We start from the raw sequence: 27387 nt of genomic DNA on the forward strand, positions 1-27387 counted from the left end.
CATAAGCATGACGTTCTGAACATGCCATTAAAGAAATGGAGAATTTCTCCATCTTTTAAGGTGTACTTTTTGTTTCTCAAGTGATGGGCCAAAAGTTAGGACAGAAGGAGGTGTTTCCCCAACAAAGCAGAGGCCGATTGGCAGCCTCTGCTGCAGGAAGGAAGTCCAAGCCAAACACAGGCATGGGCACAGGCACAGAAGGTAATTGCTGTGCCAGGCTCAGCAGGGCTCAGCCATTGGCAGAGCTGTGTGGCTGCAGCTCTTCTTCTTCTACCAGGGCCTCCCTTGCACAGCCCGGCAAAGCTGGAGGTGCCTTTGGAGCTCGTTCACAGCCCTGGGGAAAGGGGACTCGTGCACCAACGTCCCTCCCGCTGCAGCTGCTCTGGAGCTGGCCCTGAGTGCCCAGAGGCCCAAGGCACAGGAGCAGCCCCGAGCGGGAGCCCTGCCGCGAGCCGAGGGCCAGAGCCAGCCTTGGCTCCTGACTGGACAGGGGCTGCACTGGGTCCTGACAGGGCCTGACTCTGTGCCCTGGGGCGGGGGGAGCTGTCACGGGGCAGGGAGGGCCAGGGCTGGCAGGGGCTGCTCAGGGATGGGTGTGGCCCATGTCCCTCCAAGCAGCGACTGCCCAAAAAGCTGCGCTGCCCCCGGGCTCTCCTCCCGGCCTGCTGGGCTTTGTTGGGTGGCACAGCCTGTGCCAAGGGGCAGCAAGGTCCCTGCAGGCCCCAGCTCTGGGGGAAACGGAGAATGTCCTGCCTGCATCCACCGTGCTGCCAGCTCAGCAGTGCAGCACAGCAGGGGCTGACGATCCCCATCGCTCCCACAGGTGCAGCTGGAACCACAGCACATGTTCCTGATTCCCAGAAGGGCCTTGGAAGGGGTTTCTGTCAGGGAACAGGCTTCTGGCTAGGGTTACTGGCAGGCCTGCTTGTCTTGGAGCTGATCTTCATCTTATGCTCTGTCCGAAGTTGGACTTGCTGGAAGAGAAAAGAGTGAGTGTTTAGTTCACCTTTCCCTCAAACAGCTTCTTTTGAAAGTCTACGTCAGACAGAAAACATTCCCAGTGAGGTTGCAGTGTAGGGGTGGCCAGTCCTTGATTGTCCAAAGAACTCTGCTGAGGGTTCTGCTGCTGCCCAGAGCTTTCATTGGCCTCCTAATTGCTGGGCCCTGTCCTGGGGGGGCCCGCTGGGGCTGCAGCCAGTGCTGGCTCCCACTGAGGCTGCCTGGCCAAGAGCAGCCCCAGGGGCACAGGACAGAGGCAAAGCACGGTGGGGAGGAGAAAGAGCAGGGACGAGATTGCCCTTGAAAGGCAGAGGCGCTCTGGGGCCCGCTCCTGGCCAGGGAGCCTGCCCAGAGCCGTGCCCTGCGGGCCGGGGCCTTGAGGGACAGCTGTGCAGCTGGGCCAAGCTGTGCCAGCAGCTCCAGCCGTGCTGGGGAGCCTTGCCAGCTCTGGGCCCGGCTGTGCAGGAGGCTCCCTGTGTGCCACTGACAGCTGGGGCCCCAGCCACCTCTTCTTTCCACAGTTCCACCTCTGGACAGGAGTTTTAAGATGGTGGCTGCATGTCACACCCAAACAGCAGGAGCACCTCCTCCAGCAGTTAGAAGGGCCTGGGCAGCCCTGTCATGAGTTTTGAGAAGAAGACTGCAGAACAGCCATCGACAAGGAAATCTCCTATTCTCCTGGATATCCCACTGCCACCTCCTCTCCCCATGTATATCCCCAAGCTACTTCCATCTCTTTTTTAATCCTCCTCTGTCCTGTCCCGACTTCTTCTATAGACCCCAGGAGCAGCCCAGCACCCTCCTGCCCCTCCTGAGTCCAACATGTCCCTTCCTCTGCCCCTGAGACCCCTGGGCCTGCCCTCTTAACAACACTGAAGTTATCCCCGCTCTCTGCCAGGCTAGGTGATGGCCCTTTCTTTAGTTGCACTAAAGGGAAGGTGCCGTCACCCCAGTGTTTGGGTGGCAGCAGCAGCAAAGCCCGGCCGGCAGCACCACTGGCTGAGCTCCATGGCCAGGAGCAGCTGTGGATGCCCACGATGTCAGCAGGCAGGAGCCAGGCAGGGGCTGCTGTGACCAGCGGCGGGGTCCCGAGGGCTGGGGGAGCCCAGTGGGCAGGAAGCAGCATGGGGCTCCCGAGAAAAAGCAACCCCATTTTCTTAATTTTTCACTTTTAGATATTAGAAATTTGTAGAAATATTTCAAAATATTTTTTCTGTAGACAGACACCCCCAAATATTTCTTCCCAATTCCTATAGTACTTAAAGATTTTTTAAAGTAGTTTTAGAATCCAAAAAAATGACCTCATTTTGTCTTCAGTTTTCATTTTTAAAAATATTTAGAAATATCTCTTGTGTAGAGAAATCCTCATATGTTTCATTCCTTTTTCCACAACACATCTGTATTTTTGAAACTGGTTTTAGAGGTCTGGAAAATATTTTCCCCTTATACAATAAAAAATAAAATTGCATTTCACTGGTAATCTTTATTCTAGGAAGAAGTAAGACCCCTTCAGCCAGCCAGCCTGCTGCAGAGGCTCTTTTCCCACAGGAGCTTTGTACCTAGTCACAACCAACATACATAAAACCTTTTCCCAGATATTTCCTGGGATTTATGACAAGCTCACGTCTTAATTTTCTCAGACAAATTTTGAGCACAGTGGGAATGTCTTCAAATTACCATCTTTGTTTGCTTCTGGTGGAACTCCCTCCGTTCTAGAGCAGGGCCTTCTCTCAGCTTCCTGCTGCGCCCGGGCTCTCCTCCCGGCCTGCTGGGCTTTGTTGGGTGGCACAGCCTGTGCCAAGGGGCAGCAAGGTCCCTGCAGGCCCCAGCTCTAGGGAAATGGAGAACGTCCTGCCCGCATCCACCGTGCTGCCAGCTCAGCAGTGCAGCACAGCACGGGCTGACGATCCCCATCGCCCCCACAGGTGCAGCTGGAACCACAGCACATGTTCCTGATTCCCAGAAGGGCCTTGGAAGGGGTTTCTGTCAGGGAACAGGCTTCTGGCTAGGGTTACTGGCAGGCCTGCTTGTTTTGCAGCTTATCTTCATCTTATGCTCTGTCCGAAGTTGGACTTGCTGGAAGAGAAAAGCGTGAGTGTTTAGTTCACCTTTCCCTCAAACAGCTTCTTTTGAAAGTCTACGTCAGACAGAAAACATTCCCAGTGAGGTTGCAGTGTAGGGGTGGCCAGTCCTTGATTGTCCAAAGAACTCTGCTGAGGGTTCTGCTGCTGCCCAGAGCTTTCATTGGCCTCCTAAATGCTGGGCCCTGTCCTGGGGGGGCCCGCTGGGGCTGCAGCCAGTGCTGGCTCCCACTGAGGCTGCCTGGCCAAGAGCAGCCCCAGGGGCACTGGGCAGAGGCAAAGCACGGTGGGGAGGAGAAAGAGCAGGGACGAGATTGCCCTTGAAAGGCAGGGGAAGGGAGAATGTTGCTTATCGGAAGAAGCCCCAAAGAGCGGCTGGAAGGGGTGCTGCCTGATCAAGGACCCCCGAGAAGCGGAGGGAGGGCGTATCGGCTGATGGGGTGTCTTGAGGAGCGGCTGGGGAGAGTGGGGGTGTCCCTTAGTGGGGAGGAGCAGCCGGAGCGCTTGCACGGTCCGGTGGTGGGGAGGCCGGCGGGGCAGTCGGAGTAGGCTCAGCCCGGCCGGTGGGCACGGCTAACCCCGCCCGCCCGCAGGACCACGGCGCAGTTCCTGTTGGAGGCGGGCCTGCACGGGCTGCTGAAGCTGGACACGCTGATCCCGAACGCGCCGCCTGCGCCATGGCAGCGCAAGGCCAAGGAGAGCGGCCCCGGGCCCAGCCCCGTTGGCGTGTCCCCCATAAAGCCGGCATGTCGCTCCCACAGCCCCAGCAAGACGCCATCCAAGACACCCGGTGAGCGCCGGCCACCGGCGGCAGAGGTTGAGTGCGGGACCTCGCCCAGGCTGCTTGTCCGTAGCCACGGGGCTCTGGGCTCCCTGCCACGCTGCCCTACCGGCTGCTGCTCAGGCAGGAGGAGGTGGGCTGTGCTCCTGACAGCCACCCACCTCCTTGCCAGCATGAGGGGCAGAGCTCTGAGCACTGGGGCTGGCGAGCTGCTGTTCGGCCAGCTGAGCCTTGCTGGCACAGCTGTATGCTAGGACAAGTGTGGGCAGGACTGTCAGCTGACAGCTTTACATTCTGTGAGCGTTTTTGTATCTTCCCCTTATCTCTGGACTCTGGAATTGTTGCACTAGACCCAAGGAGTTGCACCACACAGTCCCTAACCAACTTGGTGGCAGGGAGGAAAATATAAGTTAGTTGGGACTGGGTGGCATGAGACCTCAGAGTCCTACTTGTCTGGTGGGTGTGATGTGGAAAAGTGTTGGGTTTGCTCCCGTGAAAGCTCTAATACAGGCTGTTAAATAGCTGTAAGACAATATTTTCATATGTGAATGCAGGTAAATCTGGATCCAAAATTCAAAGCACCCCCACAAAGGCTGGGGGGGATCGCTACATTCCCAAACGCAGCACTATGCAGATGGAGATGGCAAATTTCCTCCTAACCAAAGAGAATGACCCTGCTGAGGATTCCCCTACCAAGAAGGTGAGCATGTTGCTAAGTTACAATTACTTCAATAACTGCTACGCCTTCCTGCCCCTTTACAGAGCAGTGAACAATAGGTTCTATCAAGGGGGCACACGGCACTGACAAGTCCCAGCCATCACTACTTGCAGCTCTGGGCTTCAGGAGCCTAGGATGAGACTGAAGCTGTAGAGACTGCCATGCACTCGAAGCCTATGCTGCTTCTGGTAGCAAAATTTAGCTTTTGACTAACGAGGCTTTAAAATGTAGCAGGCAACAAAAACACAAAGCTGTAAGCCTATGCAAAGTGAAACTGCTGGTGGTAGCTATTCTAGGACAAGGTCTCCACAGGGAACACTTCTGGAATGTTTTACACTGTGTTCTGAAATCTGTTTGTGAAGCATTTGGTCGCTTTGTGGCTGTGGCTTTTCCCTCTGGCAATGACACTGAATTTGCCATTGTTTGAAAATGTGAGCAGGACAATGTATGAAAGTCTGAGGAAAACTGCTTTGACCTGCCTCTGTGTGACTGACCCTTGCAGCACAGTCAAACATCTTCAGATTCTAAGAGAAGGGGACTTAGGTGTCTGTTTAAATTGTAGTGTGGGAATTGTTTTAAATGCATTGCACTGAGGGTGATTTGTCTCTGTAGGAGCAACAGAAAGCCTGGGCAGTGAATCAGAATGGTTTTGATGTGGAAGAGGCAAAGATCCTCCACCTCAGAGGAAAACCACAGAATGCTCCAGAAGGTATGATACAGGCTCCGTGTGAGCTGAATCAGCAGGAGGGATCAGGTCAGGGGAACAGCAACACAGAGGCTCTGTGTGTGGTCACAGGAGAAATCAACTGGTTTCTGAGAGCTGTACAGGCTGGAGTCTCCTTTCTTAAGGTTCCTGAGGTCGAGGGAGGGCATAACAGTTAAAGTGAATTTATTTAGGAGAGTTGCTATGACTGCCAGTTGGTCACCTGTTACAGGGCTTGCAAGGGTCTTCAGGGTGGAGAGAGAGATGAGAATCTTGACCTCATGTTCAGAAGGCTTGATTTAATATTTTATGATTTATATTACATTATTACTATACTAAAAGAAATAGAAGGAAAGTTCTCAGAAGCTAGCTAAGCTAAGAATAGGAAAAGAATGAATAAACAAAGGGCTGTTTCTCAGCAGAGGGTGAGACCCAGCTCCGCTGTGAGTGGTCAGTAAATCCAAACATTCACCCAAGACTGATCACGCATCCACCTGTTGCATTCCCCAGCAGCAGATAACCATTGTTTACCTTTTGTTGCTGAGGCCACAGCTTCTCAGAAGGGGGAAAAATCCTAAAGAAAGGACTTTTATGGAAAGATGTCGGTGACAGTTACCGGTACTGCAGGTTCCAAACGTTCATGAAGTCTGTAAGAGCATCAAAGCCTCTGCTGTGCACTTTCTAGCTTAAACTGCAACTAAATATAATGGGATTCAAAAACCCAAGTGTTTGTTAAATTTGTTTCCATGAATGAGGAAATTGTAGCTCACCCCTGCTCAGCAGTTCATTCTGCCAGTGATTTTAGTGCACTGCAGGCTTGTGAGTGTTTCTCTTAGGACTTTATTTTCACTCCAAGGGATTCCTAGTTGGGTGAGCAGCACTCAGCTGGGAGGAAACTAACTCAGGTTAACAAACCTGTTCCCCTGCACACAGACTATCAGAATAACCTGAAAGTGCTCTACAGTCAGAAAATGGCACCTGGATTGAGCAGGAAGAAGAGCAGATATATTCCCTCAAAGCCAGAACGGGTCTTGGATGCACCAGAGATATTCAACGACTACTGTAAGTAGGCTACAGGTGTGGAGAGTATTATTAATAATTGGTTAGCTGAGAAAGGCCACACTGATATAATGCCACTGGTTAAGCTGAAGGAGAAAAGTCAGCAGTCAGCAAGCTGAAAGGAAGAGTCAGCAGTGACCTTGCTGCAACATGAGGATAGGGAGTAGAGATTAGTCCTGAATATATCCTAAGAATATGTAGAAAGTATCAAAAGTAGAACCATAGGAATGTAGAAGTAGGCGTAGGTGCTGATATGTAAGCTGACCAATCCTGAGCTCAACTTTTGCAATATGTATGAAGCTCATTATGAACTGTATTTAACCCGCCGTACTGATCAATAAAATCGAGCCTGTGATGATCAAATTGATGTCCTGGTTCCCTTCCGCCGACAAGCAAGATATTAGGAAGGTTAAAGCTTAAGAATGGAGCTCTGTGTGTTGTGTTTTAAGGCTTACAAGCAGGTATTGTATTCGAAATAAGCAAGCATTGTTTTAAGCAAAGGTACGTGTGCTTATGGTGTGTGAAAAATTGTAAAAGTTTAGTAGTAATAAAATGGTTCTAAAAATAGTAATACAATTAGAGTAATAATAATTTGGACAATTTGAATTAGGACAATACGAGACAACAAATACAAAGAGTTACAGACCTTTGGGTACCTTTTTCTGGGCAGCATGAGCCCGAAAAAGGACCCCCGCTAACAAAGATTAACCCTTAAAAACAATAGCCCATTGCATATTCATGCACTTCATACATGATGCATAAATTCCATTCAAACACAGGATTCTGTCTGGTCAGTGTCAGCTTCTTCCTCTGAATCCTAACAGCACCTTCGAGGCAGGAAGAAGTTCGTTTCTTCTGGTAAGAGAGCAATAAATTATTTTTCTCTGAAAGATTCAGGTGTCCTGTGGCTGCTATCTCGCTGGAAGTCCTTTCTTTAAAAAAGTATCCTACGTGGCATCGTTTCTATTTTAACAATTTTTATAACCTAAAACTATATTTAACATGGTACTTAAGAGAATTAATACAGCATTACTTTCTAACACAACACATATAATATTCATTTAATATTTGCGAAAAACCAATCATAAAATACAGGCATTTTCACATTTACCATATGTATTTTGGTGTATTGATTAGTAGTGCTGTATTAACAGTTTAATAATAAATGTAGTCTTGTAATTAAAAGGTAACTTTTGTAGTTAAAAGAAGAACTATGTCAGTGAGGTTTTTTTAAAGAAAGGAATGAGGCACTCGCATCAGATAGCAGCCACAGGACACCTGAATCTTTCAGAAAAAAGAATTTTTTGCTCTCTTACCAGAAGAAACGAACTTCTTCCCGCCTCAAAGGGGCTGTTAGGATTAGAAGGAAGAAGTTGATGATGGCCAGACAGAATCCTGTGTTTGAATGGAATTTATGCATCATGTATGAGGTGTATGAATATGCAACGGGTTATTGTTTTTAAGGGTTAATCTTTGTTAACCGGTGCCCTTTTTCCGGCTCGTGCTGCCCAGAAAAAGGTACCCGGACATCCATAATTCTTTGTATTTGTTGTCTCGTATTGTCCTAATTCAAATTGTCCAAATTATTATTACTCTAATTGTATTACTGTTTTTAGAACCATTTTATTACTATTAAACTTTTAAAATTTTAAAAACAAGTGATTGGCGTTTTTCACAGGAGTTGAGTCCCAAATATATTTTGGTGTCGCTGAGAGAGGTATTTTTAATTTATTTGATGAAGGGGGTACTTTTGGATCTCTCAGGAGTGCAAAGGGGAGCAGGGGAAGCGCTGAGTGCCTAGAGTGGGGGGATGCTGGAGAAAGGGGACCCTGGAACACCTGATGTAAAATTTCAATAGCGAATGTGAATTTTACTTCTATACCTTTTATTTTAAAGCAAGCACGCAGCGCTGGGTGGCTGGGGAGTCACTGCTCCACTCATAGCACACACAGTTCAGTAAATTATATATACCGTTTTTAAGCCTACAAAGCATTTTCCAATATGCTTGGTTAGTCCAAATTAGCAAATATCAATAAGCTGGGAGCAGTAATTTCACAATATTTCTAGGTGGTCATTGATTGCTATCCTTCTTGTGATTGTCTGGAGGGAGGCCTTGCACTGGTGTCTGCTACATGATTTGTCAAGTGCATCAAGCTTTTTATTATACATAAGCTTTTAATTGCTTTGTTACAATATCTCTTAGCTTTACCCCAACTTCCTCTATTTTATTCTAAGCATCAGTCGTCTTGCTGCCTCATCTCTTTTGCTCTACTATACTTCTTTGATTTTGATGCTTTATTTGTCTATTTGGTCAGAAAGTTTCAAAACCTTTCTTTGTGTCTTGTTTTGGACACAGCAGATAGAAGCATTTGCTGATTCCATTCCCAATTGGCACGTGTCACAAAAACAATTTCCACAGAACCAGGGGAGGGTGAGCCCTGGGACCCCCAAAACCCCCTCAGCATGCCTGAGCAGGACCCGGGAGAGGGGGAATGCCCAGGACCCACAGGCCCCCCATCAGCTGTGAGAAGAGGGACCCCCATAAGCCCAAAATAAGGACACTGGAAACGAGGCACTCCTGGGAGAGGTTTTTGGAATTCCTGATTTTTGTAGGTATTTCTGGCCACCAGACACTCAGTGACTTCTAGAGATGGACTTGGCCAGTGGGACCTTCAAAGCCAATGTCCTGGCTTAGGGCAATTTTGGGAGGAAAAACTCTAAAGGTGTTTCCTGTAGAAGAGCAAAGTCAAGTGGCCCCTCCTCCAGCTGGTTCTGGAAAAGTATTTTCTTTGAGAGAAGTGGAAAAAACTGTTTATTGAACAGGCAAAGCACTCACCAGCCCCCAAAATGAACAGTATTAAACAATAAAATCTCTTGCTGCTCCAAAAGAGATGAAAAACTCACAAAGTCCCTCCGTGAGCTGTAGCATGGCTTGCTCAGTCTCTTATCAGTCTCTTATCAGTCTCTCTGGGGCTGGAAATGCCGTGGCCCAGCCCCGGTGGGGCACAGGTGTGAGCACCTGGTGCTCTTCTGGGTGTTCAATCCAGAGCAGGTTTAGACAGGTCCAAAGAAAAGGATAAACCAAAAACCACAGTCCAGGGAGCTTCTCTTCCTCTGCTAGCTCAAACTGACTAACAGCAAAGGAGGGCTCTGTCCCGCTGTCTGTCCATCTGCAGACAAGAGAGGAGCAGGAATGTGGAGGAGTGAGAGAGGTTCTGAAAACAAACTCCGTGCTTCTTCTTCCTCCCTCTCTGCTCTCAGAACCAGTATTAAAGGTGCAAAGCTTATTTCAGACAAATGGGGATACGAGCATCATAATTTCACCCCTGGGACCCCCAAAAGACCCTCAGCCTGTGTAAGCAGGACCCGGGAGAGGGGGAATGCCCAGGCCCCACAGCCCCCCCAGCAGCTCTGAGAAGAGGGACCCCCATAAGCCCAAAGTGAGGACACTGGAAACAGGGAACTCCTGGGAGAGGTTTTTGGACTCCTTGATTTTTGGAGGTATTTCTGGCCACCAGACGTCCGGTGACTTCTAGAGATGGACTTGGCCAGTGGGACCTCCGAAGGCAATGCACTCACATCTTGTTTTTCCCCCAAATCAGGATTTCCCATTCCCAAACCTCATCTGGATGGAGAAGGCTGTGAGGAAGAGGAAGATGCCCCAGGGCACTGAGGCAGGTGAGAAGGAAGTCAGTGCCCCTTTTCCCCTCTGTCCTGCTCTGTCTCCCAGCCCAGCACGGCCCCAGCTGCAGCACAGCCCCACTGCTGATGCTGTCCAGCCAGGGATGCACTGGGGGGATCTCCTTCCCCTTCCCTGTGGCACGGAGGCAAATCCCAGCCTCTCCTTGTCCTTCCTCCCCCAGGGAAGGAGCTGAGGATGGAGACCAGGGAGGACAAATCCTCACAGCAGAACCTGGTGGAAGAGGCCATTTTGAGCGGCTCCAGGGCACAGGAATCCACTGGGGAGGAAAAGCCCCGGAGATCCCTCAAGAGGAGGGGCTGCAAACCCAGCCCAGGGTGCTCCGAGGAGGAGAGACTCAGCCTGTGCCTGGAAGGCAGCCAGAGATCTGGCCAGAGCGCTGAAGTGGTGGTCCATCAGCAGCTTGATGATGGCAAGAAGCCCCACCAGTGCTTGGAATGTGGGAAGAGTTTCGGCAGGAGCGACCACCTGCTCATCCACCAGAGGACCCACACCGGGGAACGGCCCTATGAGTGTAGGGAATGTGGGAAGAGCTTCAGGATCAGCTCCCACCTGATTGTCCACCAGAGGATCCACACCAATGAACGGCCCCACAAGTGTGGGGAATGTGGGAAGAGCTTCAGGATCAACTCCAACCTGATTGCCCACCAGAGGATCCACACCAATGAACGGCCCTATAAATGTGGAGAATGTGGGAAGGGCTTCAGGAGGAGCTCCAGCTTGAAACTCCACCAGATGATCCACACTGGGATACGACCCTTTGTGTGTGGGGAGTGTGGGAAGGGCTTCCGTGACAGCTCCCGCCTGATCATCCACCAGACAATGCACACTGGGGAGTGCCCCTACACGTGCTCAGAGTGTGGGAAGAGCTTCATTGAGAACTCCAGCCTGATTCTGCACCAGAGGATCCACACTGGGGAGAGGCCCTACAAGTGCAGGGAATGTGGGAAAAGCTTTAGGCAGAGCTGCCATCTGAATGCCCACCAGAGGATCCACACTGGGGAGAGGCCCTATAAGTGCAGGGAATGTGGGAAAAGCTTCATCGACCCCTCCGGCCTGAGTGTCCACCAGAGGATCCACACTGGGGAGAGGCCTTACAGGTGTGGGGAATGTGGGAAAAGCTTCAGTCAGAGCACTAGGCTGATTCTGCACCAGACGATCCACACCAGGGAGAGGCCTTACAGGTGTGGGGAATGTGGGAAATGCTTCAGGCAGAACTCTAGGCTGATTGCCCACCAGAGAATCCACACTGGGGAGAGATCCTATGAGTGTTCTGAGTGTGGGGAGAGGTTTCAGAGCCGATACCGTCTCCTCAAGCATCAGCAGATTCACACAGAATAGAGGCCCTTCTGCTGCCCTGACTGCAGGAAGGGCTTTTAGAAAAACTGCACTTTCATCACCCACCAGTGGATCCACACTGGGGAGAGGCCCTGACAGTGTCCCAAGTGTGGGAAGAACTTCTCCCAGAACTCTGCTGTGACCCAACACCAAGGGAGGCAGCAGTAAGGGATGCCCAACAAGTGCCCTGTGTGCAGGAAGAGTGTTGCCTTGATTTTTAAAGATTTTCTGAGCCTTCTAATGTTTACATTCTTGTAGCAAACTTTCTCAAACACTTTCTGTAAATAACTTCTTGTTTGGCATTCTTTTATAGAAGAAGAAAAATATGATGGACTGTTAGTTTGTCCAGTGTCATTGGAGAGGTGGCACTTTCACCCTCCAATCCATGGTCGCTTTTAGAAAACTGTAAATGTTGGAGTCAGGAAATAAACTTCCCTTTTCTTCCCCTTGAGAGCAGCAGTGTGTGCGCTCGTGTTGTTTTGTGTCCTACAGTGACAGGAAGAGCTTTGAGTGCTGCTTCAACTCCATCCCCCATTGGGGACCCCCACTGGATGGTCCACAGTGACCCTCGCTGGGCGGAGACTTGGTCATCCATGATCCTGGTGATCCATGTTGGGAAGACACCTGGCTGGTGGTCCCCACATCTTCCTGGCTCTCCTTGGGCACTTGGACACGGCCAGAGAAAAATCCATTGGGATGCAAACAGACATCAGAATTTCATAGTGGACAGCACAGTTTTTTACTTTCGACCCCAAAACAGTCTCACCTTTTGCATCCAGTCATTGCTTCGAGTGGCATCCAGAATTCCAAATGGTGTTGGAGGTCTTTTCCAACCTGAATCATTCCATGAGTCTAATTCTCTCTGGCCCACCAGCATCTTCCACAGCCAAATGGTGATTGACTGGGGCAAAACCCAGGATTTTGGAGACAATGGAGTGGAAATCTTTCTAGAAAAGGTCCTTTCTACCCGCCCAGGCACACGGATACTCAGCCAGCATGGACACATAAATGCTTTTATTTTGGCCTTTATTTTCTTTCATTTTTCATTATGCTTCACCCAACATTGGGGTAAATATAAAGACATTCAACTAAGACATGGATGGTGACATTGTGGGACTTGGGTGGGGACATGGTAGGGATGGGGACAAGGAGGTGGGTGGGGATATGGTGGGGATGGGGACAAGGACCTGGGTGGGGATGTGGTGGGGATGGGGACAAGGACCTGGGTGGGGATATGGTGGGGATGGGGACAAGGACATGGCTGTGGATGGCGATATTGGGCATGGGGGGTGTCACAGATAGAGATGGTGACATGGGGCTCTATGGCCATGGATGAGGAAATGGGGGACATGGCCATGGATGGTGACACAAGTGGCCTAGAGACAAGTCCATGGGTTGACATGTCCATGCCATGGGGTGTCCCATGGCCAAGGACAACACATCCCCACCACCACCATGATACTGTCCCTTTCATGCTGCCATTTATTCCCTGCTCCTCCCCATTGTCACCCCACTGTGAACCCAGCCAGGGACAGGGGTGACATTTGGGGACACTCCTGTCCCCACTCCAGCACATACCTGGGGCCAGCAGAGAAGGGGATGAAGGACGACGGGGACCGTTCCTTGCTGTTTTCCAGACTGAACCTCAGAGGATTGAACACCTGGGGTGACACTGACACAGTCACACCGAGGGGACACAGCTGTCACCACCATGGTGACAGGGACACCTCATAGGGTGGCCCTACCTCACGCTTGGGCCAGAGGTCTGGGTTGTGGTGGGTCCCATAGATGCTCATCAGGCAGATGACCCCTGCTGGGATGGGAATGGCCACTTTAGGGACAGCAGATGAGGATGGGTGGTGACACTGGGGACACCCTGGCCATGCCATACCCTTGGGGATGACACGGCCATCGCGCAGGGGGATGTCCTCGGTGCAGCGCCAGGACACAGCAGTGACAGGAGGGTGCAGCCGCAGGCTCTCCTTGATGCACATGGTGGTGAAGGGCAGCTGGGACAGGTCGTCCCTGGGGACAAGCGGGGCTGGCATCGTGTCCCCAAGCCACATGACCGGGGTGGCCCTGGGGAATTCTCACCATTCAATGTCTGCAGTGTCCCGGCCAGCCAGGAGCTCCTGTACCTGCTGGCGGCATCGCTCCTGGTGCTCAGGATGGCCGGCCAGGTTGTAGAAGAGCCATGCCAGGCCACTGGCCGTGGTGTCATGGCCTGTGGGGACACTGGGTGAGTGAGGGGACACTGGAGTGGCTCCTCCCCAGTGGCACCTGGGAGCTCGTGCTCGCCCTCAAACATGAAGGTGTCAGCCTCAGCCGCGATGTCCTCGTCCGACAGGGTGCGGCCATTCTCGTCCTGCAGAGGCAAGATGAGCCACGGGCCACTGGGGCCACCAGTCTGTGGGCCACCTGGGGCCAAATCCCATCCATGGCCACCACCCTATGGCACCACCATCCCACTGGCCACCAGCTCTATGGTCAATGCTGCCCATGGCCACCACTGTTCCCCTGTAGCCACCAGTCTATGTCCAAGCCTCCCATGGCCACCAGCATCCTACTGGCCTCTATGGTCAATCCTTCCATGGCCACCACCACTCTCTTGACCACTTTCATGCCCCATGGCCACCACCCCAGCCCCACCTTGGTGAGCAGCAGGATGTACTCGCTGGGCTGCCTGTACCAGGGACGATGTGGGGACACTGTGGCCACCAGCATGGATGATAGCAGGACCATTGGGGCCACCAGAATGGCCAACAGGGACAGTGATTGGACAGGATGGCCAGTGGGGACCATGGCAGAGCCAGCACAGCCACCAGGATGGCCAGCAGGGACAATGGTAGGGCCACCAGGATGGTGTCATGATCCGCTCGTACAAGCGAGGGTCATGATGGTTTGTTAACTGATCTGAGTGCAAAAGCAACACGGAAGGGGATTTTGGTATTAATCAAAACAAATGCACCTCTTGTTGAGTGCCCACAGCAGATGTGATGGAAGGATTAGAAAGGAGAATAAAGGAGAGAGAGAGAGAGAGAGAGAGAAAGAGGGGAGGAATAGCTGCCAGTGGAGAGATGAAACCCTCGTGGTCCAGCCAATAGATCCATCTTGTCACGTCAGGGAGAATCTCAAAGTCTTGGTTCTGTTATAGTCCTCCACCAAGGGGGGGAGCAGGTAAGTCTATTGAAAGCACCGAGAGGGAACAGGTGAGTTTACAGACAGTCCATGTTCTCAGCAGTGAGTGAGACCAATTGTTTTCTTGGTCCAGGGAACACACCTGCAGGCAACACTTGGCAAACATCTGGCTTCAGTTCGGCCAGCCCCCTGTGTTAGAGTTATAGGGGTCTCAGTCTCAGCCCTTGGGAGGGGGCTTCAGTCTCCGTCACAGCGGTCGTGAGGCAGCTGAGGGAAACCTCAGAGTGTCTCTTACAGATGATCAGTGGGGACAGGTGTCAATCACTCCTGGCCGTGGGTCTCATAGCTGAAGATGCACTTCTGGAGCGTGTCCAGGGTGAGGAGGCTCAGGGGCTGCAGCTCCTCCAACTCCACCGGCCCCCACCAGCTGCCACTGCTGCTGCCGCCCACTTGGCCTGCGGGGAAGGGCTGGGTTGGGGAGGGAACAGGGAGGGGATCAGGGACATGGGATAAATTTGGGGGTGGGACAGGGGTGGGAGAGGGGGAGGAGTTGAAGAGAAGGTGTGGAACAGGAATGTGGTGATAAATGAGGGGTGGGGTTGGGGTTTGGGGGCAGCTTTGAGTTTGGGGTATGGGACAGTACAGATTTTGGGTACAGGACGGGGCTCGGGGTGCAGGACAGGACTCAGGATGCAGCAGTGGGTGCAGGACAGAATTTTGGGTGCAGGACTGTCCTATGGTGACGTTATGATGCTTGTATCCCCATCCATGTGTTCTGTTTATGCTGGATATTATGTTCTGTGCCTTCAAGACTGGCTCTGAAGAGCGAAGTCTTGTTTTGGTTTTGTTATCAGCCGCTCCCCCACGGCTGGCGGGACACAGAGACAGGGCAGTGCATGGTGCTGCTTTTGCTTTTTGCTTGGCTTTTTGCTTTGCTCTTGCTTTTGTTTCTGCTCATTACTTAGTTTAGCTAAGCACTCCGAATTTTTCCCTGGACTGTTTTTCCTTTCTCTTTTTTGGAACCACTCAAACCTGCTCCGGACTGGGACCTGGGAAACACTGAGAGTTTGCACCTTGTGGCTGCAGCAGCTGCCCCAGCACCGGAGGGACTGATAACAGAGCGACCACTCCCAAGAGAGACTTTCTGAATTTGTCATCTTTTTCAGAGTGGTGAAAGAGTGTTGTCACCTGGTATTGTTCATTTTGTGTGCTGGGGGTGCTTTGCCTGTTAAATAAACAGGTTCTTTCCACTTCTCTCCAGGGAATCCTTCCTGACCCAGTTGTGGGGAGGGGCAATGTGCGTTTGCTTTCTGGAGGAGCCCCTTTGGAGGTTTTCTCCCAAATTTGCCCTAAACCAGGACAAAATTTGGTGCCCAACGTGTGGGGCTTGAGAGAGAGTGGAAAAAACCCTGTTCTGACTGCATTTTGGTTGCCATTACTCTGTGTTGGTATAAAGCAGTTAATGGCCATGTTTTTTGAATTCATAATGTCTCTTGGGGTGGAGGCTTGCATGCATTTCTGGTCCCTAGGTGCAGAGGATCATTAATGGGACATCACACCATGATTAATATGATAAGGGAAACCAATTTATTACAAAAAGCAAGCCATATTTATATTGTTCTCTATTGTTCACACCTCAAGCTGATACATGATTGGTTAAATCCTTTTTACGCACGCATTTTGATATTTCAGTTAATTTTAGTTAGTCTTTCTTCTTCATGCATCTCGCTGTGGTTTTCTTGTCTGCCTTTGCATCCTGAACCGTCTGCTGCTGAGCGTGTTCTCCTTCTTTTGTGTCCTTCAAGGGCATGGTGACCTCACTCAGGTTCTATGAAGGCTGGATTGTGAACATGTTGCATATGTCCATTGTCCTCCAAAAAACCCTCAGCACTCCTCCCGGTGCTTTCTGGTCATTCAAGTGCCCTTCAGCTGACTGGTTTCATGCTTTGAGCTTCAGGGAATTGCCCAATCTTTCTGAAGCTGAAATAAATATCATATTAGTCAACATCTTAATTGTGTTTATATCTCACAGAATTGCCTTTTCTTTTGCCTTTGTCTAAAACTGTTCCTGTGCGGAAATCTCTGGGGGATGGTGGACATGTCAGATGCTGCTGGGACATCCCAGAGCACTTGGACCTTGGCTCTGCACAGGAGAGCTCTTCATCCCCTTTCTCTCTTTTCCTCCCTCTGGGCATGGAGGGAGCTCCTGACTTCAGTGTGTGACTCGCGTGTGCAAAGAGCAAATCTGGGCAGAATTGGGGCAGGGAGGGTTTGGGGGGACCTTGGGATCTGTGCTGGGCACAGAAGGTGTTTTCCATTGCTCTGAGGCTGTCTGCTGTGGAAAGTGGATTTAATATCCAGCAGAGGAATGACTTTTGCATTTGATGGAACTGTGCCTTCCCTTGGCTTTGTTGGCTGAAAAGATACAGAGGAGCACACACAGAGTTACCAACTCCTGGATTCCAGCAGTGTTCAGATAGAAATTACAACAGGAGGCAGGGTCAAGATGTGTGCTTGCCTTGTGGTCAGCCTTCAATACCCCTTGGTCTCTCTGGGCCCTTCCCCCAGGTGGGGCTTGGGCTCATTTGCTCCCTCAGGAGCTGGGCTGGGGCTGCAGAGGTGGCTGTGGAGCATTGCCTGTGCTGTGCCAGGGACTGGCAGCCACTGCTGGGCTGGGATAGAGGCTCTGGGGGGATTGGGGCTCCAGGGCAGGGCAAGGCTGGACCTGCCCCTTCCTCCCCCCCACACAAAATGTTTAGAGCCAACAATCTCCTCCAGTCTGTCACAACAGGGAATGCTGGAAGTGAAATCCCAGTTGTGGCCATGGGCACCTGGCTGAGAAGGACAGTTTTGTTCCATAGGAAGGAAAGCACAGAGCCTCAGTGTTTGGAAGGCAGGTGAAAGTCTCGCTAGGCCAAGGCCAGCCAGACTTGTCAGGAATGGCAGATTTTTTTTGGGAGCAGTCTTTGGATTTAGGGAATTCTGGAGGTGGAAGACCAATCTCAGCCATGCATGCCTGGAGAAGTAGGACAGTTCTTTCTCATAGGGAGGAAAGCACGGAGCCTTCCCCAGTGTTTTGGGGACAGATGGGAGGTGACTCTCCTGAAAACATTGCCTGCCACACTTGTCCTGGCAATATTCCTATGGGAAAAATTTGGAGTTGAAATCCCAGTTCTGGCCATGAGTAATTAGAAGAGATTGACAGTTCCTTTCCTAGCAAGGAAAGCACAGAGCCGCAGTGCTCCAGGAGCTGATGAAAGGCAGCCTTTGACATTCCAACATCAGCCAGAGCTGTCCGGTGGCCCCTGGGAGGCCAAGCCAGCCAGGCCTGTTCCATGTTCCCTCAGTTCCATGAGACCCAACGGTCCCTTGCTTCCATGTGTCCCTGAGGTGCCATAATGCCCCCTTGGTGACACCAGGCCCTGAAGGGTCCCAATGGTCTCCATGGTTCCATCAGGCCCCACAGAACCATAATGGTCTCTGGGTTCCATGAAGCCCCGCTGTGTCACCAAGGCCCCTCGGTTCCATGGGCTCCAGGGGTGCCACAATGATCCCCTTGGTTCCATGAGGTTCCATAGTGCCACCACGGTGTCCTTGGACCTGCTGGGACTCTCAGTGTGTTCCCAGACACCCCCAGCATGGTTACAGACACTCCCAGTATATCCCAGTTGCCTTCAGCATACTCACAGTCATTCCCAGTCACATCCACTTGGCCCAGTAAGATTCCACTTTCCACCAGTATGATCCCAGTCACTCCCAGTGAAGGGAACGGACCGGGATGGACTGGGACAGGCTGGGATGGACTGGGACACCGGGATACACCAGGCAGGATACACTGGGACACACTGGGATACACTGGGACACACTGGGATATACTGGGATACACCGGGACATACCAAGACACACCAGGATACTCCAGGATACACCAGGACACCCTGGGATTCACCGTGCCCAGCACTGGGACCCACTGGGAGCAGGATCAGAGCACACTGGGACTCAGCAGGGCCAGAACTGGGGCAAAAGGGATCACAGTGGGACCCACTGGGATATACTGGGAGTGACTGCAACCATACTGGGGATGACTGGGAACACACTGAGAGTGACTGGAGTCACTGAGTCTACATTGGGGGCAACTGGGAAGACTGGGATCACAGTGGATTCCTACCGGGGTCATACTGGGAGTGACTGGGTCTGTGCTAGGGTGTCGTGGTTTTGGTTTGCTAATATAAGATCTCTTTAATTTTGAGATTTTTTTTGGCTAATGCACTAAAGAATGTGGTGGGTTTGGTGTTGGTTAATTACTAATACACTTATTTTTGGTTGTGAGATAGGATTAGGAGAAAGGTAAAGCAGGCTCAAAACTTTAAAAGGGTAGAAAGAAAAATTTTAATAATAGTAAGTAAAAAGAAAAAAAAAGGTAGTAAGAATCAAAGCAAACTTTTTAGAATACTTCTCCCCACAACTTTTTCTTTCTCACTGACAATGTAAAGAAACTAAACTTAAGATTTCTAGTCAGTTTACTACCTCTCAAAGAGTCTTTTTTTAGTTCACTTAGGGAGAGAAGTCCCTCTTGATAAAGTTATGGAGACTTTTCTACAAAAGGAAAAAAACAGTTTTCTCGTGGTTCTCAATTTTGTCATGAATAACAACCACCAGGGGAACCTTGCTATCGTAAAATCTTTCTTATTTCTACAAACCTTCCCACAGCTTGGAGATGGGCTATGTTGATTGATGGGGTATTGTTTTAAAGATGAGCTGTTCAAAGGCAAAAGTTCTCATTATCTATCTCTAAAATCATCTTCATCTCTTCACAGATCTTCATTTTTAGAAGCACAAGACTGTGCTCTTTCTTTGTGGAAACTTCTCATGAGATTACAGCTATTTCAACATCTGCTTACTTTAACATAGAAGCCTTTACCTAATATCAATTCAAACACTTTCATTTCCTTATAGTTTTATGTGTTATAAGGGAAAAGAGTCTTTTCTTTATAGCTTACAAGAGGATTTCAGCTCTAAAAACAAAGCATCTTCTCCCCCTCCCATCTGGGACTTACTTACCTTCTTCTTTACTACCTTTAATATCTTCATCTTGTTTTTAATATACGTGCATGTTGTTCTTTTCTCTCACTCAGAAGAAGACTGAAGCACTGAAAAAGTTAACATCACGCCTGAAGCCTACCTAACCCACCAATAACTACTAACAGAAAGCTGTGGCTCAGTTGTGTTCAGATCAGCTTTGTAGTTAGTGTTTAGTTTTCTACACCAGCCACAGAAGTCTCTGGTCTCAGCCAGGCTAAGAAGAAGAAGAAGCAGCAGCCTGACAGCGAGATCTTCGCAGCCACAGCCAGCCCTGCTCTGGCTAAAGCTCCGCAGCCTCCCCTGTCTCCTTGCCCGGCAGCTGCTGAAGCCCAGCCCGGCCAAACCAGAGCCCATGGAGAGAGAAGCCAGCAAGCAGCCCAGGAAATAGAAAAGAAGCCCAGCCTGCAGCAAGACGGCCCAGCCCAGCCCAGACACAGAGCTGAAGCCCAAACCGAAACCCAGCACCTCCCTGCCGACCAACAAAGAAAAGACAAGTTTCTGAATTTTTTGATCTTTACCATGTGTGTTTCACAAAAGCGTGTCTAGCTTTTCAGCAGCTCAACAGACTGTCAGATACACAAAAAACTTTGCATCACTTCCCTACATTTCCTCCCATTCCCAAACATAACACAGGGGCCACTGGGAACAACTGGGATCAGACTGGGAGCAACTGGGAGCAGCTAGGACCAAGCTGGGAGCAACTGGGATCATCATGGCATCAGAGTAGGATCATACTGGGAGGGACTGGGTCTGTGCTAGAGGCAACTGGGATCACACTGGGAGGAAATGGGGACATGCTGGGGACCAATGGGATCATACTGGGAGCAACTGGCACCACACTGAGGGTGACTGGGATCCTTCTGGAATCATACTGGAAGTGACTAGGGGCAGGCTGAGGGCAATTGGGACCATGTTGGGGCAACTGGGATATACAGGAAATGACAGGAATCATGCTGGAGGTGACTGGGAGTGGCTATGAGCAAATGGAATCATACCGGAAGCTACTGGGAGCAACTGGGAGTGAGTGGAAACACATTAGGGACAACTGGGATGTACTGGGAGAGACCAGGAGTGACTGGAATCACAAAAGAACCATAAAGGAAGTCACTGGAATAATACTGGGAGTATCTGGGATTGACTGGAATCCTACTGGGCGTGACTGGAATCCTACTGGGTGACTTGGAGTGACTGGGACCATACTGGGGGCAAATGGCACTGTACTGAGAGTGACTGGGTTCATCCTGGAATCATACTGGGAAGGACTGGAACCATACTGGGAGTGTCTGGAACTATAGTAGGGCGGAATGGGAACACCTGGGATCATACTGGGAGTGACTGGGATGATACTGGGATCACACTGAGTGTAACTGGAAGTGACTGGGACCATCCTGGGGGTGACTGGGAGCCACAGGGCCCATGCTGGGAGTGACCTGGGGGGAACTGGGGGAACTGGCCCGGCTGGGGCTCAGGGTTGTTCTCCCCCAGGGCTGCCCTGGCTCCTGCTGCCACCCTGGGCCCCACAGAGCCGAGGGACAGGGGACAGCTGAGGGACAGGAGACAGGGGCAGGGACGTGGAGAGGTAGAAGGGAGTTCCAGGGGGTCCTTGAACCCAGGAAAGGGGAGTCCAGGGTTTCCCAAAAAGGGGGGACAAGGGTGGGGACAGCAGGGATGTTCGAGAACGAGGAGTTCAGGGGGTCTCTGGTTTTGCACACAGCTGGGGCTGGGGACTGGGAAAGGCAGGAATGGGGGACCAAGGCATTCCAGGGCATCCCAGGGTCAAGCCAATGGCCAGTCTGGAGGCTGGGAGCCATGGGATGGCCGGGAAAAGGGGAGCAGAGAGCCCTGATGTCCAGGAATGGGGTGTGAAAAATGCATGTATTTTATGATTGGCTTTTCACAAATATTAAAATGAATATTATATGTGTTGTATTAGAAAGCAATGCTGTATTAATTTTCTTAAGTACTGTGGTAAATATAGTTTTAGGTTATAAAAATTGTTAAAATAGAACTATGCTATGTAAGATGCTTTGTTTAAAAGAAAGGACACTTGCAGCGAGATAACTTGCAGCCACAGGACACCTAGATCTTTCAGAGAAAAAGAATTTATGGCCTTCTTATCAGAAGAAACAAACTTCTTCCCACCTTGGAGGTGCTATTAGGATTAGAGGGAAGAAGTTGACACTGGTCAGACAGAATCCTGTGTTTGAACGGAATTTATGCATCATGTATGAAGTGTATGAATATGCAACGGGCTGTTGTTTTTAAGGGTTAATCCTTTGTTACCAGGGGTCCTTTTTTGGGCCCGTGATGCCCAGAAAAAAGTACCTGGACGTCCATAACTCTTTGTTTTTATTGTCTCATATTGTCTTAATTCAATTTGTCCAAATTGTTATTACTCTAATTGTGTTACTGTATAACCATCTTATTACTATTAAACTTTAAAAATTTTAAAAACAAGTGATTGGCGTTTTTCACAATTTGGTAGCAGAGGATGGTTACTAACTCCTCGCTGCCGGTGCTTTGGGAGAGTCAGAGTGGGGAAGGCGCGCCCTGCCCTCTTTGGCAGCCTCGCTCTGCTTCCCCTGAAGTGACCGACAGACGCAGGTTACGATCTGTGGACAAAAGGAGACAATAAAACAAAGAGAACGGGAAAAGGGTCCCTACAACTGCTGTAATTTGCCCCCTAAGAGTAGTAGTGCGCACGAAGAACCCGGGAAGGAAAAAGGATTGGTAAGTATTTCTCGGGGGGCAGGTACGGGGGGATGAATGTGTGTGAATGAGAGGCGGGCTGGTTGTCCCAGACCTGCCAAGTGAGTGCGGAGTCTCCCACGCTGCGTTTCCGACTTTGCGCTGGAAAAGCGGCCAGTAAAGAGACAAAGCGACTCATAAGAGAGTGAAAGAATCCCCGGGGGTGACTGGGACTGGGTCTCAGGGAGGGCTTGGACCCCTCGGTGGTGGGGAGCAAGGTTTCCTAGCCCAATCCACTAGGAAACAGGACAGGAGGGGCTCCTAAAACCTGCTGGGTTGAGGGATTTATATTCCAAGAGCATCCAAGAGCAGGGTTGAGCAGAATTCTGTCCGAGTGAGGATATGCCCGAGAACACTCAGGGTGGGACAACACAGCTAGATTGGGGGATAAAAAAATGCCCAAGAACATCCAGGGTTGGACAACACAGCAGAACAAATTAAATGCCAAAGAGCATCTGTAGTTGTACCACACCGCTGGGTTGAGGGACAGAAAATGCCCAAGAGCATCTGAGGTTGAACAACACAGCTGGATTGAAGGAAAATTACCCGAGAGCATCTGGGGTTGGACAACACGACAGGATTGAGGGAAAAATTGCCCAAGAGCATTTGGGGTTGGATAACACAGCTGGGTTGAGGGATATCCAATAGCACTGGGACTGGCCAGTAACACCTAAACTTGTAATAGGCGATGTGAAAGTAAAAGGTACCTTATTGTTGTTTTGTGGTGTGTGAGAGTGAGACACACACAGAGCCAGCCTCAGCTTCCTGGGCAGGTGGGAAGGGGGAGGTGTGGAAAGAGCGAGTGACCTGCACACCAGGCTGCAGCTCCCGGCTGGGTGGGGGCTTCTGGGCCCAAGAGGAGCGAGTGACCTGCGAACCAAGCTAGCGTTCCCTGGGCGTGTGAGGGGCCGTAGCTGAAGAGTGTGAAAGACACGCAGACAGCCTCACAGGGGAACGGGCACCAGAGGCAGCCAGAGTCAGGGCCCTTCTAGGGGGCCTGGTGACACTGAGACCTGGAGGTAAACCCCAAAGCGAAAGAGGGGGCCACAAGGACCTGTGATTTTCTAGCAATAAGGATCCACTCTGTGTCTTGAGAGTGTGAAGGAATGTGTGAAAGTGAATGAGAAATAAAAGTGAGTGAATGTAGACGAATGAAAGTATAGGTAATGTCGATTGTGCATTTTAAGCCTTACCGTATCTCCTTGGAGGGAGTTGGATTGTATTGAAAAGCAGTGTGAGAAAAAGGAGGTTTTTTGGGTGTAAGTAGTTGAAAGAAAAGTGGTATTTAAGTTGTTAGTAAAAAGTGAAAAACAGAAGCAGGGGACGAATAGATAGAAAACTGAAAAATGAGACAGAAATTCAGTAAGGTGGATACAGGAAAAGAAAAGCAGAAAAAAAATACCAACAGAAATACCCCAAGACAGCACTTTGGGAGTTATGTTAACAAACAGAAATACAACTCATTGCAAAATACAGGGTATGCAGAAGTTGATGAGAAAAAACATGCAAACTTGTGAATTATATACTTAAAAACAGCATTAGAAAATTTAACACAAAAGAGTTATACATTGATTCAAGGTATGCCTTTAGAGTAGCACATACCTTAAGAAAAATTTTAAAAGGGAGATTGCTTAATTAAAGAAGAAAAAGATTAGTACATGAGAAACTTATTTTCGAGGTTTTAGAGGCATTACAATTACCTAAGAGAGATAGCAATAGTACATATTAAAGGACACCAAAAGGTAAAGACCTAGAAATAAGAAGAAATAAAATAAATAACTGGCAGATCAAGAAGCTAAAGATGCAGCAGAAAATAGAGCTGAAAGAGTTAATATTAACTCCAAATGAAGAAAAAAAAAGGGGAGGAATTAAAACAAGATTGTGGCGAACAAGATAAATCAGGGAAATAGAAACATCTTGATATGGAAGACAATTAGATAATAAAACGCTTACGAGGGAATAGCAGAGGACGTGTATCAAAAAGCCCGGTGGGATACACAGGCTAGGTGTGATCATTTTTTTAAAAGAACTATGGGTGCATTGAGACCTTTAGAGTAAAAAAACAAGTACCTGAAACATGTATAATTTGCCAAAAGATAAATAAAAGGGTGATGAGAAAAACAATATGAGAAGGTCGTCAGTTAGCTCGTCGACCATTTCAAAGCATCCAAAAAGCAAAACGGGGAAAGTATAGAGCTGAGAACAAATTACCTCATCCATTCCCGTTCGTTCCCCCACTCGTTCGCACCAGCCCTCCCAGCCCCTGTGCCGGCTCCGGCACAGTCCGTCTGTCCCGGTCCGTCTGTCCCGGTCCGTCTGTCCCGGTCCGGCCGCCTGGCCCGCGTTCTTGCCGGGGGTGGGGGTCTGTCCTGCCGTGTGCACCGTGGTTACCGCGCTGATCGCACCGAGGGGGGTCCCGTCTGTCCCATCCCCGGCTGCCCTGACTCTGTCGGCTCCCGCCGCTGCAGCCGGGGTCAGTCCCGGCTTTGTCTCTGCCGGATCAGCCCCCGTGAGCCGAGTGAGGGCGATCCCCGCTCCAGCTCGGTCTGCACAGGAACAGCCCCTCGGGCGATCCCAGCCACAGACCCCGCCTCTGGAGCCCCCAGACCCTGAGCTGTGCCGATCCCCTCGGGCCATCCCGGCTGCAGACCCCGCCTCTGGAGCCCCCAGACCCTGAGCTGGGCCGATCCCCTCGGGCCATCCCGGCTGCAGACCCCGCCTTTGGAGCCCCCAGACCCTGAGCTGTGCCGATCCCCTCGGGCGATCCCAGCCACAGACCCCGCCTCTGGAGCCCCCAGACCCTGAGCTGTGCCGATCTCCTCGGGCCATCCCGGCTGCAGACCCCGCCTTTGGAGCCCCCAGACCCTGAGCTGTGCCGATCCCCTCGGGCCATCCCGGCTGCAGACCCCGCCTCTGGAGCCCCCAGACCCTGAGCTGGGCCGATCCCCTCGGGCGATCCCAGCCACAGACCCCGCCTCTGGAGCCCCCAGACCCTGAGCTGGGCCGAGCCTCCCCGTCCTGCTCTGAGCTCCATTCCCTTGGTAACCACAGCTCCGGCTGCTTAAGGAAACTCTCTAAAGGAATCACTTTATTGAAACACTAAAAAATCAGTTAGAAGAAAGCCCTCTCCTGATTCTTCCTAAAAATACGTGAGAAAGGCTGTAGAAGATAAAAATCCAAAAAGAATGGGATAAAGAGATTGGTCTATTTCCATTAAGAGAGGTTCTCAAAGGGGGGTGATGGATCAGAGTTTGTAAATGCTTCTTTGACTTTGTCTGAGGTCTGAAATTTTAAGAAATAAATAAAAGAGATATTTGGAGAATCCCATAGGCATAGCTGAACAATTAGACCAACTTTTAGGTCCAAACATGTATACTTGAGAACAGATGTGGTTGGTAATGAAAATAATATTTTTCTCAGGAAGAAAAGCAATTAATCAGAGCAACTGAAATAAAAGCTTAAGAAAAAGATAATCTGCAGGGACCCCCAGAGAAGACAAAATGCCAACTGTACCTCCTGAATGGGGTTAAAATAATGAGGAGGGGAGTAAACACATGAACAGTTATTGTAATTACATAACCAAGAGAATAAATGAGACCGCATATCAAAGGCGAAATGTGAAAACAAAAGATTTTTGAGAGACAGCTTTTAGAGGGGAAAGAAAAAACTCCAACTAAATAGATAAACAAACTTTAGAGAAAAAGGAAAATGGTCCTAAGTAAGCAGAAGATCTGAAAATCTTTAAAGAAATGGGCCCATAAAAAAAAAAAAAAAAAAGTCATAGGCTTTAATTTTTTTGGGGGGGAACAAATACCATCAGGAGCCTGTGATAACTTTAAAAGTGGGTCCCCAAGAAGAAGAATTGGAATTTGTTATAGACACAGGGGCAGAGAAAACCTGCCTGTTAAACGTTCCAAAAGGTTATAGTGTGAGCAAACATATAGTGAAAGTAACAGGGGCAAAAAGAGGAAGTTTTACATTTCTGGTCATTAAAGATGTGGTAATTGAGGGAAGAAACTAAAATTTAGATGGGAGATGTGTTATTGGTCCCAGGGGCAGGTAGCAATTTATTAGGAAGAGTCTTACAAGTGCAATTAAGAGTTATATCAGAAAATAAGAAAATGACAGCTAGAGTTTTGAAATTAAGCCAAGAGGATGAAGAAAAAAAAATCAACAAAGAAGTTTGGGCTGGAGAAAGAAATAGGGGAAGAATAAATATCGACCCCATAAGGGTTACAACTGAGAGAGGAGAAAGAGAGAAGTTGAAGTAGAGAAGTAGTTAGGAAACTCTGAGATGTTAGAATGTGAAGTGATGACATCTTGGTGCTAGAAGAGAGCAGAAGTGTGAATGCAAGTTTTTTGCATGAAAGGCAGAGAAGTATCTTAACACATGGTTGTTAAGAGGTTATTCAATGCCACACTGGGGTCCAGAAAAGCCTGAGCAGAACGGGCCCTCCTTGAAGAGAAAAGAGGATAAGTTGACGAGAGAAAGAGAAAGAATGTCAGGAGCACCTGGGCACGCCAGGTTTGGGGTTGTCAAGGTTGGGAGGTGTCTGAGCGCTCCCTGCGATCGGCGGGGTCTCGGGGGCTGCGGCACGGACCGATCCATGGAGGTGCCCCGGGCGGGGCTGGCAGCAGAGGACACAGGTTTGCGGCCAGGAGCGGGCTGGCTCCGGGGCAGAGCTGCCGGGGGGCTCCCAGACTGTCGGGGCGCCGAGCCCAGGATGGCAGCGTCAGCCTGGAAGTAGGCCGAGAGAGAGAAGGGGAGAGAGAGAGAGAGAGAGAGAGGGAGAGGGCAAAAGAGACCCAGGGCAGCCCCCAGGGTCCCCATGCCCGGGGCTGCTCTCCCCTGCCCCGGCCCTGCAGCCAAGGGGCCGCACCGGGGGAAGGGCCAAGAACAGCATTGACAGCAGGGCTGTGAAAAGAGGGGCAGGGGGGACTAGCACTAAAAGATAAAATCAAAGCAGAGATTGCTGACTCTCCAAACCTCACAAAGCGGTTTGTTTTTCTTAAGTAAGAGGTTTTTTGGTTTTTTTTTTTTTC

The sequence above is a fragment of the Melospiza melodia genome, chromosome 7 (genome assembly GCF_035770615.1).
Source record: "Melospiza melodia melodia isolate bMelMel2 chromosome 7, bMelMel2.pri, whole genome shotgun sequence".
Classification (NCBI taxonomy): domain Eukaryota; kingdom Metazoa; phylum Chordata; class Aves; order Passeriformes; family Passerellidae; genus Melospiza; species Melospiza melodia.